The sequence below is a fragment of the Manacus candei genome, unplaced genomic scaffold (assembly GCF_025592945.1).
Source record: "Manacus candei isolate 608988 ecotype Guabito, Panama unplaced genomic scaffold, ASM2559294v1 h1tg000003l, whole genome shotgun sequence".
NCBI classification, from domain to species: domain Eukaryota; kingdom Metazoa; phylum Chordata; class Aves; order Passeriformes; family Pipridae; genus Manacus; species Manacus candei.
The window spans coordinates 19911730-19924696 of record NW_026138051.1 but is presented as its reverse complement, the minus strand read 5'-3'; the positions used below and the strand labels follow the sequence as shown (position 1 = coordinate 19924696).

Below are 12967 nucleotides of genomic sequence, written 5' to 3'. Positions count from 1 at the left end.
CAGAGCAGATGTGCTGGGAGAGGAGAATTGCTCACCCCTCATTCAGCACAGACCTCTGAAGGCTCGGGAACATGCCCTGTCTCCACACAGTCCCCTCAGCTCCAACAAGCCAGTTTTAAGGCAATCTGAAGTCCCCAGTAGTCCAGCTTTGGAGGGGAGGCTTGATACAAACTCAGCCTTTTACAGTTAACCATCACTTCAGTCACTCGTTCCAACCTCTGAAGGTCAGATCAGATCAACCCAAACAACCCCCTTGGTTCTTGTGTTGGTCTTCTTGTTATCCCATTCTCCCCCTCCAGCTTCCTCCCAACAATGCCACCGTGGGTGGCACCTTCTCTGCTCCTGCCTTTCTCCATAGTACTGGGGTCTGTCCCTACCCCTCACATAATGCACAGAATGAGGGAATCAACATCAGGATCTGGCTTGGTCCCACATTACCACTTATTGAGTCCATGGAACTGCTAAAGCCTGACATGTACATGTGCTGGCTGCTCCAATGGACTGTGCTGCTCTAAGAGTATAACACGATAAATGCCTCTGGAGCTTGAATTATTCAGAGTAACACACCCTATTCCTACACATAACAAAGAACTGAAGAAAATAAACCAGCAGATATCTCTTTATATTTCCTCATTTCTTACCCCATGTGGGTTAGAGAAAGGATTGCTTTAGGATCACCTTTATCTTTACTATCAAAAACGAAATTAGAAAATCAGTGTTGGCTTTCTCTTTTTTTAAAGTAGGATTTCTTGTACTGTAACACTGACTCAAAGAACAGATTTCTTTTTTTAAAGAAGACTTATCGGGCAGTGTAATCTATATTCCTGCCAAAGCAAGACTATTCCTGACAATATTAGCACATTGCCTATTCTTGTTTGAACTGTGCCAGGGCACAGAGCCTCAGATAACACCCCCTGTGCACATGCACATCCCTGGGAATAGCTCTGGCAGGGACAGTGCCAAGAACCACAGAGCAGTGAGCCATTCCTGAGGGACACACTCTGCTCAGCACCCCAGACTTGCAAATAGAACTGATGACTCACTTCTACAGCTTTAAAAAAAAAAAAAAAAGCACAATTATCTAAGAACTCTTTCCATCCCTGTGCCCGCCCTGGCACTCAGTAACTGGGAAGGACTGTGGCTGTGGCACCTGGCTGTCCCAGGAGCAACATTTCCGCTGCCAAACCTGGCATCTGAAGCCTCAGCATTTCCAAACACAGCTCTGGCTCCTTGTTTTTAAGGCATTTCATTCTGCCCCCTTTAGTGAGGAACACAAATTATGGCCCCATTCAGTCCAGACCTGTCTGCTCAAACAATTCCAGCATCTGATCCAAGTCCCTTTGGGTCAGGAATGTGTTCACCTTCATGACATCCTCCTGAGGTTTAACATTGCTGCTATTCCCATTTAAAGACTGATAAATTACATCACCAGAGGGTAAAAATCAGACGCATAGAGGCACCAACTCATGGGAATTTAACACTTTAGTTATGAATCCGAATAGGATCTCAAGGGACCTATCTAAGATCATATAGAAAGCTCCTGGGAAAAACAACCAACCAGCTCAAAACACAAAAACCAACCCAACCAAAAGAAGACAATCAAGACTGTTTCTGTTAACTAACTGATTTATAAAACCACAAGTATGGTGAGTAAGCCAGAGCACATATTGCAAAACACAGAACCATGCAGCCAGTCTGCAGTGAGGACACAGAACAGAGTGTAAAATGCCTCCTAACAGATATGATGACTAGAGGAATGTCTCCAACTGTTTCAGTTCAAAAATAATTAAAAAATAATAATCTCTCAAAGAAATGGTTCTCAATATTACAGAACCATGGAAAGTATTTCAGAAACACAACTGGTTTATGCTTTTGTGCAGCTGTGGGTTATCACTGATGTGTTTCTCTGGATTGTGCTATTGAAAAGCCCAATAAGAGCTGTAGGTGTGTGCCCCACATCTGCTGCTGTGCAATGGTTCACTGTAATAATTATGCCATTATTATATTTATAACAACATTTCCCTGGGAGACTGGAAATGCAACATTCCAACTAAAGGCTAAACAATTAATTAATTTTTGGGGGCTGGACAAAACAAAGCCAGCACATTCTGGATTAAGAGGACTGAGGGCACACAGCAGCAGGGCACTGACCCAAACCCACCTGATCACATCAAAGCGAATTCAAGGGGGATTTGAATGGAGCAAACCCAAACCTGCAGCAATAAACCTTGAGAAAAAGTGGCAGAACTCTCACTAAACTTTCTTTAAACAGTTTTCACTCAGTTAAGAAGTTTTGTGTTTCACAGAATGCCACTTTTTTGATTCTAAAAACAGAGAGAAGTGCATTGAAAAAGTGTTCTGTAACAGGACTTTTTGTGCCAAATTTCATGGTGATTTGGAAGGAAGATTTCAGGTCCATGGAATGGGACAGGTTTTATATGACACACTCTACGGTCCTGACTGAACACTTTCAGCGTGTTCCACAGCATTTCACAACCACCAGTAAACTGTCTCCAGTTTACAAAGTGGCACAGAAAATAGTGTTGAAATATCAGAGGATTTGGATAAGCAATACTTAAAGTAGGTCACTTTTATGAAAAACACAATACCAAGCAAGAATAGTTTCAGGTGTAAATACATTTTCCTATTATCTTTATTATTTTCTGATATCACTGAAGATCAGGCCACTGAATGTAAAAGTAAGAAGTCTAATCTCATGTAAATGGTGAATTTATACAGCTAAATAAGAAGCAACCCTTTCACTACCTGACTGCCTTCAAGCCACAGGGTTTCTAATAAGCCACCTCCCTCAGCATGTGTGTGAACACTTCAGCTGAGAAACTCTACATCAAAGCTGCTTCACTGTAATCAATAGAAAGATTGACATTTTAAAATTTCCACTGTCCCTGTCATTTATGCCCATTCTTTAACCATAAATGTGAAAACAAGTTGTATTCCAACCCTCTGGGGTTTCTGTGCTTGTTAAACAATTTGGTATTTGATCTGCTTGAACCTCTGGGCAGTACCTGTTTTCCCAAAAAGAAAACAGAAAACCAAATGTATTTTCACTAGTTATAATCAGAATTGTTATCCTGTTAGACTAGAAAAGACTTATTATTCCAGGAAATCCTATCCCAAGAGATGTGCTAAAAGGTTTGGTTGAGTTGAGCAAGACTTTCCCAAGGAGTTTTGTCCAGCATCAGTTCTCCAGCAGGATACATAGATTTCCATTTTTGACATAACTCACTTCAAGGCAGATTTACTTTTTTAAAAGAGAAAACTGTTTTGTTATTACGTTTGAAAGTTCAACAGAAGAAAAGATGTCTTAAGTTTGTAATACTCAATTTTCAAATCTTACTAGCGATGAACACTTTATATTGCAAGCATTTTTAATTCTAGCAGAATGAAAAGCTGACATGAAAAGTTGAGAAGCTGGTACTTTCGGTTTATTTCTCTCTACCATATGTTAACATAATTTGCTTCTCAGCTCAGTTATTGATTCCACAGAACAGGGACTGTCTCACAGGGACCCTAAATGCTAAAGGAGCAGGGCTACACAGATGTGATTTCGACAAGGAATCCCAGTTCTTTCTACAGAGCAGAACATTCTGCTGTCACCATTCAGTTAATATTAGCTGGGTAACAAGAGTCAATAAATTTCCTCTCTCCTCCCTTCTTCTTAAGGAATTAAGTAGTGGTATAAAATGCTTTCTACCTCCCCTTTTCTTCCAAGGGATCAAATAGGAACTGTTTTAACATATGGCTCTGAAAAGCAGATAAACTAAATGCCATCAAATAGAAGACATTGTTGCAGAAAAAGCTGTTTTATTGATTTGTCTTCCTGCTTCTCACCCTTGCAAGATGCTTCCACCATATCCACCGTCCTTCCACACCCTGTGTTCCACACAAACATGCAAGTTGCTCCTTTTGTGCTCACAGGAATTCTTCTGTCAGACCAGCCACTTAAATCAATTTACAGGATTTGGCCCAAAGACTCCAATGGAAGTTTTACCACTGGCAACTTTTGTGGATTTTCTTTATTTTTTTTTTATTGTCTCTTTAATAATTTCTTGCTAGGAAATTAAATACTCCTACCTCCACCCTCACCTACATTTTGAATTTGGCAGCTATCTGTTATTCCATACCTAAAAATCACTTTGATGTTTGTGGGAGAAGCTTTCTACAGAGCAAGAAGGATTACAGTGCTATTATTTATGGACCCAATCAGTAATAACAAAAGCTTCTCCTGCAACTAAAGCAAAAAGCCCAAACCCAAACAAAGAGGGATTAGGAGATGTGATGTTAAGATTTAGGTTCATCTGAGTGTCTGGTGGTACATTTACTTTCCAAAGGGCTGGGTTTGCTTTTGGGGACAGGAGGTAAAGATCACGTGTCTAATATATATTTGAGTATCAGATGCTCTTATCACATTGTTGTCTGTGTGTCTACCCATAAATTCCTTGTTCACAGAGAGAAAACAGCACCATGGTTTACAGAAGCTGACAGAAGTGTGCAACATTCAGTCCTGCCTTGGTACAAACCCTCGCAGCCAGCCCGCAAACCTGCACATGGCTGTCCCTTTGTGACCTCGGTTTGTGACACAAGGCAGGGAAAAGCAGGTGCTCTCTCTCACAGACCCTCTGAAGTGCACAGTGGAAGGAGCAGACTGTGCAGTCCATAACTGTATGCTTTTAGAAGTCATTGTTTGAAGCCCCTCACCGAGATGGTCAGAGATATTTAAAAGTAACGTGAGAAGGGAGGAGGTGGGAGAGAGACTCTTGCTTTTGGTAGACATAAAGTATTTCTATAGCTCTAAGCCTTGCCTGCCTTGTGAGAAACTCCTACAAAGCTTTAATCTTTATCACTCTATCAAGTGTTACTTTGAAATTAAAAAAAATTAATTTCAGTTTAAAGCAACTAATCTTGGCTACTCTCAACCTTCAGCATGAAATAACTCATTTTCTAGGCTAGCTAAAACACAAATAAACAACAGTTTTGCAACACTGTTTTCTACAAAACTTTACCATAAGCAATCCAGCAGCATGAAAGCAGTTCTGCACCTGGGGATGAAATATTTCCTATCAACATACATAGTTTTTAACATCAGAAACACCAGATTAGGGCTTTGCTGCAGGATACAGAGCACAGAATTCCTCATTACCCTGTCCAAGTCTCAGCTACAGTAGCACTGCTTTTTTAATGGTGTTCTGTTTGAAGTTTGGCACAGTCTGTAGCAGCATCCCTTTATATCAACAGGCACTTGGAATCTCAGCTCCTCAGGACACAACCAGACCATTACATTCCCCCGGCCTGGCTCTCTCTCCCAACAGCTCCAGCTTGTGCCTGATGCCATGGGCGACAGCAGGGTGACAGCAGGACACATCACCCTGCTCGTACAACACCCCAGACTTCCTTTCACGGAATCACTGGGCATTTTATCAAACCCAGTGCAACGGACTTTCTAGCCCAAGCTTGTTCCCACTAACTTAAAAAAGTGAATTAAGAGATAATTAAGTCTGTAATTCCCCTTTACATTGCATCTCACCAGGTAAAGGGGAAAGAAAGTAAACAAGTTATCTTCATTTAAACAAAAGAACCCAATACTTAGTTCTCTAGAGCAGGTCTCCTCAAACGGCAGCTAAGTTTGAGGTGAACTTAAACTCCTGCCAGTGCCCCTGGGCAGGCAGAGCTGCTGCTGCAACCGGGAGCTGAAATGTCCTTCACCACAGGTGAAGTAAATAAGCAAAACAGCAGAAATAAAACTCTCCAAATAAAAATCTCTGGATTAAGAATTACATACAGACCAGTGTTATGGTTCAGGTTTACAGGACTTGAGATACAACCTGCTGCTTAGGACACCTGGATTACTGGTGCAGGAGCTTGACTACAGCTGCACATGGAATTTCAGATGCCTTTTCATAGCACAATTTCTCCTGGCATATCTTGTTCACTTGAAACAACCCTCACAGTTGGGGGAAACAAAACTGCAACACATTTTTTTGATTTGAGGTTTGTTGTTTTTATTTCAATTCCTATCCTGATTTAGAGCTTTGTCAATGCAGAAACAGAACATTAAACCCCACTGTCATGTCACCGTATTGGGCACATATTTGCAGGGTGCGTGAATTGATAATTACATTTTCCCTTGTTCTAAAACTAATTTAAAAATGGGTGTGGCCGTCCCGCCAGTTCAATGAGCTGAGACAACAGAGTAAAGCTGTTCCCACATCAATGCAGCCACATTCCTCCCTAGCCACCCGTGAAGACCCGCAGCCCCGTTGGGGGCAGGAATGGGGAAGCAATTCCTTCCTCTGGCCACTCTTCAGCCCTCGAGTAGGAGCAAAGTAGCCCTGGGGTGAAACTCCCCGGGAAGTGCGTTTTATCCCGAGGACAAAAAGGCCCAGAAGACTCATTCCCTGTATTTTCATGTATCCTCGAAATAATCAGGAGGCAGTTTCTGTTCACTACCAAGGGAGATCAGTAAAAGAGGAAATCCTCAAATCGAAGTTTCCCAGGGCAGGCACTGCTTTAGTTATTTATTTGCTATTTAGAGATCTGCAATAGCATTTATGAGGTGAGAAGAATTCATCTTTATCAACCCCCAGCCCTGGGCTAATAGATAAGTGAGAACTTTTCAGATAAGGCTGACCACGATTTAGAGGACTTTTAACAACTGCCACATTGATGGCACAGGTGAATCCCTTAAACTCTCAGAGAAGCAGGTCAAGTTTTATCTCAACCCGTGTTTAACTGTCAGAAAATCTGCTTTTAAAGAGAGAGTCTGCTACAGCTGTTTACAAAACTTGCATGATTTAAGGTCCAGGCAAAGAGTAGGCAAAGTTGAACAACACTTTTTAAAAATACATAATCCCTTCTAGTACTTCCCTTCCAGAATATTCTAAATGAGGAACACTACAGTCTTCAACCAAAATTTGCACAGAGACCTTCTAAACTCAGGGGATCACTACATATCCATCAAACCAGCCTTGGCCTGTAAGCTGCTGATTGTCTCCCCAAATCCCTCCAGCTTTATTCCATTTCCCTCCTTCCAGCCTGGAGTGCTTTTCCCTGGACCAGTACAGTAATTCCTACTACTCGTTCATCTAAATCCCCTCTAACCCTTTAGATGGTTTGTGAGATACTGACTCACAGGCAATTTCTTATCTGAGGCATCAGAAAAACTGCCAGATATTTTCGTATTTTCAAACTCAATTGGTGTCAAGAAATTTCTAAGCCAAGAGCAACATTTTTTGTGTTATAACTCAGGGAACATAACGACGAGGGACTGTCAAATGCAATTCCTAACAACTGTGTGAACAGCACCACTAAAGCAAGAGGAGGAGGAAAAGCCAAACAAGAGGGGTTTGTATTAAACCAGCAAAACATACTCAGAGCTGTGAGTAAGGCAACAGCTGCAGCTGCTCTGGCGAGACACACACGAGCAGAATGAAATGATGCAGCTTAATTTTCAAAGTGAAACCAATACTGTAGCTGTTGTAGTGGGATTTTTTTTATTATTTTAATGCAGAAAAGAATATATGACAATACAGGAGGAAGAGTAACTAAATACAGCTGAGGTGCTTCATGAACTACAGATATTTCATTCTGCACTTATATTTATTCTTATTAAATAGTGTAAGTCTAAGACTCTACAGTCTCAAATGTGTAAGTTCTTTTATTAACCATACTTAGGGAAGTACTGCACTAGCTTATGAAACTAATTACAATTTCTAGAAGGTACTGGAACTACAATTCAGGCAGCACTGAAGTTATCCAGAATAATCCTCAATCTGTTTCATCAGGTATCTCCAAACCTTGTGGGTTTCTTTGGAGGTCACATAGCTCTGGTCCCTGCTGGAGCTGTTTCTTCCACCTTTTTCAGCTCTCACTCCCCAGGCCATATGGTGGGTCTTGCTTCTTAACTCCTCCTCCCTTCCCTCAGTATTCCTTTGGTTAGGAACTTGAAACTTGTTTAACAGCCGAGGTTCCTTTTTGCTGCACACCACAGGTCCTTCTCCCCATTGCATGGGGTTTATTGTAGTGTAGCCCCGTTATTTCAATGAGTTTCATGTGCATCCAGCTCTCCTGCCAGCTCAGACACACGGATAAGGTGAGTAGATTTACAGCACAGCTGGCGAACCCCAGGAAAGGTTGGCCTCCTGTTTATCATTTCTCTGCTCTATCCTCAGCCATAAGACCCCTTTGTGTTTCCCTGGACAAGCACTGGTGCTGTTCTGACTTCATAAGCTGGTTCAGGGAGCAAATTTCTTTGAGGGAGGGAATAAATATTCCTACTGCCTTAGGCCCTTTCAGCAGCAGACACACTACATCTGCTTAGAGAAATGGTGAGAGATGACTCTGAGTGTGCAACTTTAGAGAAAGAAGTTTTGTTTTGAAGGAGTCGTGTGCAATGTGCTCCCTCTGTGCTGGAGAGCTGCCAGAAGAGCTCTGGCCTCCCCACATCAAGGACAAACGTCAGTGCCGTCTCTCAAAGGCACACAACTGGCACTGCTGGAGAGCCACAGCTCTTCAGACCACATCACCCAAACCTCGGGCTGCTCTGGACCCTGCAGGGGCAAAAGGATTACATTGGACAACCAGAAACATCCCTGGGCTGCCCATTATCTCCATAGGCTTGCGTGCTGTGCCCCTGCTCCGACACACCCTCTGCACAGCAGAGACCTTCCCAACCACTTAGTGTCTACACTGGAGTTGGAACAGTTTCTCCTACGGAGACTTTATATTCTCGTTCTTCTGGCTAAAAAACTGGAGCAGAAGTGAAAATATGACCCTTTCTCGGGTTGGTAAGCAACGGGGAGTCACTCATTTTGCATTCCTTGCTTTACCAAGGTAAACTAGGACCCCAGAACCGCTCAGGGAATTGAAAGTGCCGTTTCAAGCCTAGCTTAAAGCAAACTAAGCCTGCACTGCCACCGAAAGGGGCAGTCCCGCTCTCCCTGCCACCTCCTGCGCTGGCATCAGCTGGCTGCTGCCTCTCCTGCTCCTTCTCAGTCAGACAGCGAGGACCGTGTCAGAAGGACAGAGATGTCAAGAGCACACAGCCAGAGCGGGATCACCCTGTCACAGCACGGCCTCACCCCGCTTTACACCCGTCATAAAAAACTTCCAAATAAAAATCTTTCCACATATATGGTAACTCTTAAACACAGGTTAAACTTCAGCCTGTCCAGAGCATTACCTCATATTTATCACCACCCGTACCTCCTACCTTTAAGGCATTTCCAAAAGGTCCACCATCCTCACCTTGCAGTGCTTTGCCTGTTATCTCAACTTCTATTTATAGGCTATTTTTCCTGCATTAATTACCAGTAAACCCGCCGACTCGGCCTCTCTCCGTCTCCCGGCAAAGACACTTTGCCCCACAGGCTCCCTCTGATCCCCGGCAAGAGGAGTCCCGCACAGGACCGAGCCCTGCTGGGCGGCAGGGCCGAGCTCCGAGGAGCCAAACCCTGGGGCTGAGCCTCCACCTGCGCTCCCGATCAGGGACAGGGGCTCGGAACCCTCCTGGGAAGGCCGGGCGGGACCTGCAGGGACCCCGCGGCCCCTCGTGTCCCCTCAACCCTCCACGTCCCCCGAGGGGACCCCCGCGCTCCTCAGCCCCAGTGGGACCTCCACGTCCCCTCAAGAGACCTCGAGTCCCCTCAACAGTCCACGTCCCCTCGGGGGGGGACCCTCCTGTCCCCTCAACCCCAGCGGGACACCCGCTCCCCTCAGCCCCGGTGAGATCTCCCCGCCCTCAGCCTGGCGGGACCCCCGCGTCCCTCCCACACCGCACACCCCCCCGCTGACCTGCGGCCACCGAGGCTGGGAAAGGGCTCTCTCGCCCCCGGGAAGGGCAGTGAGGAGGCGCGGGGAGCCCAGCCCGGCCTGCGACGGCGGCGAGCGCGGCGCCTCCACCAAGTTTCCGGGCGGGGAAGAAAGTCGAAACCTACGTGAGAGAAGGAGGAGGAGGACAGCGCAGCCGCCCAGGTGTCGTCCGCCCGCCCGGCGCGGCTCTGCCCTCCCCTTCCCTCACACCGCCGCGCTCTCCTCCGCCTCCGCCGCCGCCCCCCGGGCCGCCCACACACCCGCGGCAGCCATGGCCCGACCCGCCAGAGGGCGCCGGGGGGCGTGGGGCAGGGCCCGGGCCTCGACTGCCGCTCCCCTCAGGGCACTCCCGCTCCCCTCGGGGCATTCCCGCTGCCCTCAGGGCACTCCCGCTCCCCTCGGGGCATTCCCGCTTTCCTGAGAGCACTCCCGCTCCCCTCGGGGCACTCCCGCTTTCCTGAGAGCACTCCCGCTCCCCTCGGGGCTCTCCCGCTTTCCTGAGAGCACTCCCGCTCCCCTCGGGGCATTCCCGCTCCCCTCGAGGCACTCCCGCTTTCCTGAGAGCTCTCCCGCTCCCCTCGGGGCTCTCCCGCTCCCCTCGGGGCATTCCCGCTTTCCTGAGAGCACTCCCGCTCCCCTGAGAGCACTCCCGCTCCCCTCGGGGCACTCCCGCTCCCCTCGGGGCATTCCCGCCGCCCTCAGGGCACTCCCGCTCCCCTCAGCGCATTCCTGCTTTCCTGAGAGCACTCCCGCCACCCTCAGGGTATTCCAGCCGCCCTGAGGGCATTCCCGCTGCCTTCAGGGCATTCCCATTCTCCTCAGGCATTTCCAGCTCCCCTCAGAAGTGTTCCCGTTCCCCTCACAGCACTCCTGCTCCAACCAGGTAATTCCTACTCCCCTCAGGGTGATTCCCACCACCCTCAGAGGAATCCCTCTCCCTTCGGGGCATTCTTGCTCCCCTCAGGTGAATCCTGCTCCCCTCATAACATTCCAGCTGCCCTCAGGGCATTGACTGCTCCCCTCAGAGGAACCTCACTCCCCTCAGGAGTGTTTCCATTTCCCTCAGGGCAATATCGCTGCCTTCAGGGGCATTCCTGCTCCCCTCAGGGTATTTCCACTCCTCTCAGGTCAACTCTGCTGCCCTCAGGGCATTCCCTGCTCCCCTTGGGGCAATCCTGCTCCCCTGAGGCTGTTCCCTGTCCCCTTGCTGCCTGGGGTGATTCTGCTCAGCCCCCTACCCTGTGAAGTGTAGAAGGCTCTTTCCTTCTACCAGTGTTCTTAGGTCTCTGCCCGGGGGAAAAAAAAACCTGTAAAATAGAATATAGAGAGTAAACCTAGTGCTGTTCTGAGTGCAAGGAGCACATAGTAGCTCAGCTGGCTGAAAACCCACAGAATTTGGGGGGAAATTATTTTTTGCCCTTACATTCTGCCCATTCTTCTGGACAATAAATGGAAGTACTGGCAATTGGGAAGGATTCTGCTGCATTTAATTTGTTGTCAAGGCAAACCGTAAAAGTTTAGGAAATGAGTGAGCCCACTGCCAGCCCTGGTGCTGTGGGGCCACGGGGCACCTCGTGATGCTTTTTAAGAGCCAGGGAGGGGATGGCACTGGATACAAGGGAGTGCTGATTTCCCCATTGTTTCTATAAACTCTAAACAGGTCCAGGTTCCAGTGTTCACACTGAGGCAGCTCCCTGTAACTCTAATGCTTCAAACCAGTGGCATTTAAAAGTTCTCAAGCTATGTTAGCACTACATCCAAGGTAGGAATTCCTCCCAAAGGAAGAGATCAACCCCCCAAAATTCACCCCATCATATTTTCTGGGTTATAATTGCCTTCTCTGATTCATCACACAGCCTTGGAAATGCCCTTTCTGCAGATGAGAACATCCTGAGGTAATAAAGAGGACGATGTTTCAGCCAATAAAGAAAAAAAAATGAACTTTAAACCATCATGTAGAGGAAGATCTAAGAAGGAAACCTTTGTACATTAAGAGTATGTGTGGAACTAGCACAGACCTGTCTGCATTTGATCATTTGGGAATGTCCCAAAGTTGCTGATACAGACCTAAATGGAGAGAGAAGGAAGTGCTTTCTATGCCCTGAAAACACCTTCTCTGCTTCAGCAGGGCTGGGGATTTGTGTTATTCAAGAATATTCAGGAAATATGGGTACAGAGAGAAGAGATCATCTTTTATTTGGGGACTGGAACTAGATGATGTTTAAGGTCCTTTCCAGCATAAACCATTCTATGATTTTATTTCAGTTTATCCATTTTGTGCTAAATTTCCCATGTAATCTTTCTGGATTTGTCTGTAATTCTGTCTGTTCCCTGGTTTTGTCTGTGGAAGTGTCCCAAGGAGGGGCTGTGAGCTGTGCTTGTTAGTGAGTGAGGGAGACTGTACCACCAAAAATGCAACAAGGCCCTTTCTCCTTTTCATTTAGACCATTTTTGGAAATCCACTGAAACTGAGTCACACCAGCAATCCATCTTTGCTCCACAAGATCCGTGTTACCACTGGACTAAGAAATGTGATCCACTTGTGCAAACCCATCGATTTTGCTTAGACTAAATGAAATGTTTGATAGTATTTCTTCTGAAGCACCAAGGCTGAGGAGAATGGATAACATCTGTTAAACATTCTGAATGAAAAATATTTTAGGAATAAAGCTGGAAGTGCATTGCCAGCTCAGAAACGAGCACGAGAGCCTGGTGCAGAGACATCAGGCTGTGTCTGCACTGGCAGCCAACCTCACACCACAGCCTGGATTCACTAAGCCAGAACTCATTGATATTGAATAGTCTTGTGTGTAAACAGGCATAGCTTAAGCTGAGCTCCGTGGAGCTGGAGGTCTCCTGAGGGGAGAGGTTTAAACCTTAGCACAGAAGCACTCTTCTCCATGCAGCCTGCAGCTCCTCCGTGAGGACAGGAAATGCGTGGGTGAACTTGGGGCATCAGAGACAAACCCCGGGGGAATTCCTTTAAAATTAGGAATTCTGTCTAGTTAGCACTCGCTGGAGATTTTTATCCTGTGTGCTGACCTGTTTTTCTGAATGGACAGTGTGTCCATCCATAATTAAGATATGGTGAAAGTTTATTGTATAAGTATGCTGGAATTTTGGTTTGGTTTTGCAATAA

The 12967-nt window shown here is 46.3% G+C and overlaps 1 protein-coding gene and 1 long non-coding RNA gene across 3 annotated transcripts in view; one reads left to right on the top strand and one right to left on the bottom strand.

The window, feature by feature from the left end:
* LOC127472518 (ligand of Numb protein X 2-like) overlaps positions 1-10021 on the bottom strand; it is a 29922-nt gene extending 19901 nt beyond the window's left edge. The window contains exon 1 of one of the 2 annotated variants that reach the window (XM_051790892.1): positions 9954-10021. The gene's annotated coding sequence lies outside the window, so the exon portion shown is untranslated. Of the gene's footprint in view, positions 1-9810 lie in introns of both variants that reach the window. The other variant, XM_051790882.1, reaches the window with a different exon arrangement.
* LOC127472999 (uncharacterized) lies at positions 9879-12351 on the top strand. The gene is made up of 4 exons (XR_007905229.1): positions 9879-9990; positions 11489-11590; positions 11685-11723; positions 12273-12351. It is a non-coding gene; the product is annotated as an uncharacterized LOC127472999 (long non-coding RNA).
* Positions 12352-12967: the final 616 nt, after the last annotated feature.